This window comes from Rhinatrema bivittatum, chromosome 3, assembly GCF_901001135.1.
Source record: "Rhinatrema bivittatum chromosome 3, aRhiBiv1.1, whole genome shotgun sequence".
In the NCBI taxonomy this organism is placed as follows: domain Eukaryota; kingdom Metazoa; phylum Chordata; class Amphibia; order Gymnophiona; family Rhinatrematidae; genus Rhinatrema; species Rhinatrema bivittatum.
The window spans coordinates 135,230,032-135,236,584 of NC_042617.1; positions in this window are offsets into that span (position 1 = coordinate 135,230,032).

A 6,553-nucleotide genomic window follows, 5' to 3' on the forward strand; every position below is an offset into this window, starting at 1 on the left:
CAAATTATTCATAGTTTCATTCATTCCTGTTACATTTTTTATTTCAAATACTGACATATATTTTGGATTTTGATACCCAAAATATAGAATTCCTAGACTGTCTTTTGGTCTGGTTTCAAAGTGGAGATTATTCTCAAATTGTCTTTATAGATGTTACTTTTTGCAAATCACATTTAATTATTGCAATTATTTTTATTTTTTCTGTTTTTGCGCTTTTTCACTGATGACAGACGGCGCAACAAAGAGCTAAAAATAATGTATTTTTGTATCTCATTTTTCCTTAAAATTGAGAATGTTTTTGAAAGAAAATGAGACTGGCTTTTGAAGGTGTTTTCTGAGAAAACAGACTAAAGGATAATTATAGTAATAAAATCAGATTGTGTAGATAAACTCACTGTATTAATTATAATTACTACTCCAGTTTCAGTCTAATAAACTTTTAAAATAAGAATCATAAAATGTATACATGTGTACAAACAATACATACTGGGGTAGATTTTCAAAGGGGTATGCGCATAAGATACGCGCGTACCCCCCAAAAACCTACCCCAAAGCCCCCTGCGCATGCCGAGCCTATTTTGCATGGGCTCAGCGGCGCGTGCAAGCCCCAGGATGCACGTAAGTCCCGGGGCTTGCATGGAGGGGCGTGTTGGGGGGGCGTGTCGGGGCGTGTGGGGGGCGTGCCGGGAGTGACGCGGCGTTTCGGGGGCGTGCCGGGAGTGACGTGGCATTTCGGGGGCATGATTCCGGCCCGGGGACATTCCGGGGGCTTGACAGTGGCCCCTGGACCAGTCCCCAGACCGGAACATGGAGCGCGTCAGCCAGCCCGGCGCGCGCAAAGTTATAACTTTCGTGATAGAGGTAGGGAGGAGGTTTAGATAGGGCCGGGGGGGTGTGGGTTAGGTAGGGGAAGGGAGGGGAAGGGAGGAGAAGGTGAGGGGAGGGCGAAGGAAAGTTCCCTCTGAGTCCGCTCTGATTTCGGAGCGGCCTCGGAGGGAACGGAGGCAGGCTGCGCGGCTCGGCACGCGCAGGCTGCCGATTTTGGGCAGCCTTGCGCGCGCCGACCCCGGATTTTAATGGATACGTGCGGCTATGCGCGTATCTATTGGAATCCCGCGTACTCTTGTTCACACCTGGTGCGCGAACAAAAGTACGCGTGTGTACGCAGATTTATAAAATCTGCCCCACTGAAGAAAAAAAGCTAAGGGGTAGATTTTTAAAAAGAATATGCGTGCATCCATGTGCTCGCACTATTTGTCACGCGCACATGGACGTGCAATTTTATAACATGCACAAAGATGATCACGGGATTTTATAATCCACACATGCATGTGCGGGCGGCGCACGGGGCTATTTTATAAGATTACGTGCGGCGATGCAATCGGGCCTCCCCGAGTTCTCTCCCAGTCTGCTCCAATTAAGGAGCGAATTCGGAGGGAACTTCCTACCCTCCTATCCATACTCTCTCTCTCTTCCCCTCTCCTCTCCTCTCCTCCCCACCCCCTAAACCCTTTCTCCTACATTTCCTTATTTTTGTTTTGTTGCTTACTGCTCCATGGGAGCAGAAGCAACTTGCGCACACCGGCCAACTGCCGGCACGTACTTCCCCAGCACAGCGGCAAATGGCTACTGTATCGGCTGCCTGCCTTTAACCTGCCCCAACCTTGGCCTGGACCTCGACACCACTTGCTTGTTGTATGCCCTGATCTCGGCTTTCTACGTGACGTTGTCTGACTGCTCCTTATAGGACCCTCGCCTAAGCCCTGCCAGCCCCTGGAACCCAAGGACTCAACCTGTGGGGAACAGGGTTAGTATAGGTGAAGTCCTAGTTTTAATCCTTGTAAGAGTGCGTCCACCAGCTGTCGGTGTGGAGCTAGAGAGTTCACCTATTAGGCTACGTCAACCATGCCACAGCCAAGAGCTCACATCCGTATCACAAGGCAATAGAAATAAGGCTCCCAGTAGGGAATGGGGTCCCCTAATCAGCAATGGTTCTCCCTTCCCAAGATTAGAAAAATACCTGAGGTCAAAGATATTCTCCAAAGACTCTGATTCTCCCAGTTCTTTCGGTTTCAGGGGCAGAGACCCCTATGAGGGTCTCTAAATGAAATCCGTTGCAGTTCTCTACTCTGTACTGAGATGTTAACTAAATCTTTCTGGGTAAAAGGCCCAAAAATAAACACTACATAATATTCCCATGTAAAAAACCTGCGATAGGAAAAAAAAATGCGCCAAAACCTGCATTAAAGCCCTGATGCAGAAGAACCACGGGAAAAAACAGCATTAGAAATAGCACTAATTTAAAAAAATGCTGCAGCATTCGTTATTGGCTGGTAAAAGTGACATGGGCCAAACTGTGATGTGATTGGTATTAAGAACATAAATAAATAATAATAGAATAATAAAAATGAATAGTTACAATGGATGCAATGCATGGAAATATACCTCATTCATTGTGGATATCCTGAAAACCTGACTGATTAGGTATGTCCCTAGAACTGGGTTGAGAACTACTGCCCCAAGGCACCATATGGGAAAGGGGAAAAAAGGTTAAAGTTCATAAACTACAAGAGATCATAGAAGGAAGGAGGAAGGCAAAAATATCTGGAAAGACTAAGAAGCTGGAAAAGTAGTCAAGAAAGTGAAGGGGGATTTGGAAGAAAAAAATATAGTAAAATAGAACAATTAGACTTTTTTTTAGATATATTAGTGATAGGAGGAAGAGCAAAAATGGGATTCTCAGACTGAAAGATGAAGGGGATCAATATGTATTGCAACGGTAGGCAACTCCTATCCTTGAGTGTCAAATAAAGATCTGTTTTTTGGGATATTCACAATGAATGAGGTATATTTGCATGCATTGCCTCCATTGTGTAAACCCTATTTTAGGTACTGCCACATGGGTAGCAAGATAGTAAGGCTATTGGGGTTTCCACTTTAAAATATGGTATGGAGATAATTTGCACAACTAGCATATTTTCACCAAAAAATAACCCAAAATAGAAAAATAATTTCAGAGGCACGTCTATAATCAAATAAAAGAATGTAATTTTGCTGGCAAATGGATAATTTTCCAGGTTGTTCACATCTAGAAACAAGTGTACCTATTGAACAGAATAAACATTTCAATAATATTTTCAATGAGAAATGATTCACTTTTGATGCACAAAATAATTTTGTATATGTGACTCTCACCTTAATTCTTCAACACAATATTTGAATAGAGAAACCGGTTTCTGTACAAGAATTACTTCTCACCAAGATACTATCAGATAAGTACTTTCTCAGTTATTTACTTTTTAATGAGAACCAATGTGAACTCTTAACTTTAATTCAAGAAATCTGATTCTTTGTGTCAAATTGTTATTACAGGCTCTTCAGTATATTCTGGAATCCTCCAGTTTAGTATTAACAGCTTTATGTTTAACCTGGTTTTACTCAAAGATTAACTATGATCACTCTGTCCACGTGTGGTTTTTTTCACTAGTGCAATCTACCAAAATTTTGTCACACATTTCATAGGTGCATACTTATGTTTAATTGATTTTTGGGTAATAACTTTTGCGAGCGCAGCTTCGGGCGGATATTAAAAGCCCTGCTCACGTAAATCCGCCCGGATTTATGCGAGCAGGGCCTTGCGCGCCGGCGCACCTATTTTGCATAGGCCGCCGGCGCTCGCAGAGCCCCGGGACGCGTGTAGGTCCCGGGGTTTTTCGAAGGGGGTGTGGTCCAGGCCTCCGGACCAGCCCCCGGGTCGGAAGACGATGCGCAAGCAGTCCGCTGGCGCGCATAGATTTACGTCTGCTTCTCGCAGGCGTAAATCTAGGGACAAAGGTAAGGGGGGGCTTTAGATAGGGCCGGGGGGGGGGGGGTGGGGTAGGGGAAGGGAGGGGAAGGTGAGGGGATGGCGAAAGGAAGTTCCCTCCGAGGCCGCTCCGATTTCGGAGCGGCCTTGGAGGGAACGGAATCAGGCTGCTCAAAATTGGCAGCCTTGCGCCCGCCGATCCAGGATTTTAGAGGATGCGCGCGGCTATGTGCGTATCTTATAAAATCCAGCATACTTTTGTTTGCGCCTGCTGCGCAAACAAAAGTACACGATCACGCTTTTTAAAAAAATCTACCCCCTTGTGAACACTGGGTAGAGAGCGATGGCCCAGGAATTATGTGAAGTTTAGGTGACTTGTGAACGAGGAATACCTTGCGCTGCTTGATGGCACAGACTGGACCTGGACTACCACTATTGATCATAAAATCTCAGGATACAGTGGTTTACCTGCTATGCTAACAGAAACCAAATCAATAATAAAGACTAGAGATGTGAATCGGAACCGGAATCGGTTCGGATTCCGGTTCCGATTCACATGTGAGTTTTTTCCATCAGGCCTGATCGCGTTTTGTTTATCGGCTGCGCCCCAGCCGATAAACAAAAAACCCACCCCGACCCTTTAAAAGTAACCCCTTAGCTTCCCCCACCCTCCCAGCCCCCCAAAAAACATTTTACAGGTACCTGGTGGTCCAGTGGGGGTCCCTGGAATGATCTCCCACTCCGGGTCATCCTCCCGCTCCCGGGCCGTTGGTTGCCACTAATCAAAATGGCGCCGATGGCCCTTTGCCCTTACCATGTGACAGGGTATCCGTGACATTGGCCGGATCCTGTCACATGGTAGGAGCACTGGATGGCCGGCGCCATCTTTTGCTCCTACCATGTGACAGGGGCTGACCAATGGCACCAGTAGCCCCTGTGACATAGTAAGGGCAAAGGCTATCGGCGCCATTTTGAATACTGGCAGCCGACGGTCCGAGTGCAGGAGGTCGCTCCCGGTCCCCCGCTGGACTTTTGGCAAGTCTTGTGGGGGTCAGGATGGTCCCCCAAGACTTGCCAAAATCCCCTGGTGATCCAGCGGGGGTCCGGGAGCGATCTCCTGCACTCGGGCCATCGGCTGCCAGTAATCAAAATGGCGCCGATAGCCTTTGCCCTTACTATGTCACAGGGGCTATCGGTGCCATTGGTCAGCCCCTGTCACATGGTAGGAGCACAAGATGGTGCCAGCCATCCAGTGCTCCTACCATGTGACAGGATCCGGCCAATGGAACAGATACCCTGTCACATGGTAAGGGCAAAAGCCATCGGCACCATTTTGATTAGTGGCAGCCGACGGCCTGTGAGCCGGAGGATGGCCCGGAGCGGGAGATTGCGGGAGATCACTCCTGGGACCCCCACCGGTCTACCAGGTACCTGTAAAAAGGTTTTGTGGGGGTCAGGAGGGTGGGGGAAGCTAAGGGGTTACTTTTAAAGGGTCGGGGTGGGTTTAGGGGTTATTTTTGTGTGCTGTTTTTCCCACCCTCCCCCAAAGCAATAAGGGAACCCTCACAATCAATATCGTAGGGTTTTCCTATCGTTTTGGGGGAGCCCCCGATTTCTGATGATTTTGAAAATATTGACGATATTTTCAATCGTCCGAAGCCTGATTCACATCTCTAATAAAGACTGACTTCCTTCACCACCAATCTTCTGTAGTCTAATATGTTGCTAATGTGTGTCAACTAATTGAGACTGGAGTTCTTGCAAATAGAAATCAAAAGATTATTATTTTAACCTTATCTAAGGGCTGGCTTTGAGAGAACTCACAAAGTAGGACAACTATTTAATCACTCTCTCTCTCTCACATTCCACACATATTTTTTAAATAAAGACAGGAATAAGTTCTATATTCCAAATTATTTCAAATATTCTTTTTCCTCTAAGGAAACAACACAGAAGTACTTTATCTATAGGTCCTGTGATCAACACTGTAACAAATTTATCTACAGGTGGAGTGTCCACAATTGAAGTCTATGAGACTTTATGAAATATTTTTCTCTGAGGTAGAAGGAATGTTAGTTTAATCCACTCAGACTCAGAACATCAGTCATCCACTTTTCTCACATCCACTTATCTATCAAAGCTGGCAAAATAGCATGGACCAGCTGTAGAATGTTAACCCTAATTTTAACTAATTCCTTACCTGAGAAAGGATTAGAATTACAATAAGCACCACTTTCACACAGTATGACACACAACACTAATGTTTACTAGGGTGTTTGTGTGCTCATCCACTTAGTCTAGACCTCTGTGACAGGAACCTACAACCCGGTCTCTCTCCTTCAGTCTCCAGTTGAGCTTTGTTGCTGTTTCTCAATGTACTTTCTGAAAATCTTCAGTAGAAATTCTTACTCCTCTGAGGTCTTTTCAGGAAATAGATCTAATCTACTTAAAAAAAAAAACTTATTCACCAAGGAACCCCTTAACTCCTTGACTAAGGAAACCAGCTTGCAAAAGAATTTTTAGTACATGCAAAACATTTTTAAGGCAAATTACTTTTCAAATATTTCTGTGCTTTGCCTCAATTTGTTGTTTTTATACAGACCTGATCACCCAGTTGCTTTTCATATACACTGAGATGGTTTGGCATTAGTATGGTATTACCACGGCATTGTCTATGGCAGGGATGGGCAATTCCAGTCCTCAAGGGGCGCAAACCGGTCGGGTTTTCAGGATATCCCTAATGAATAT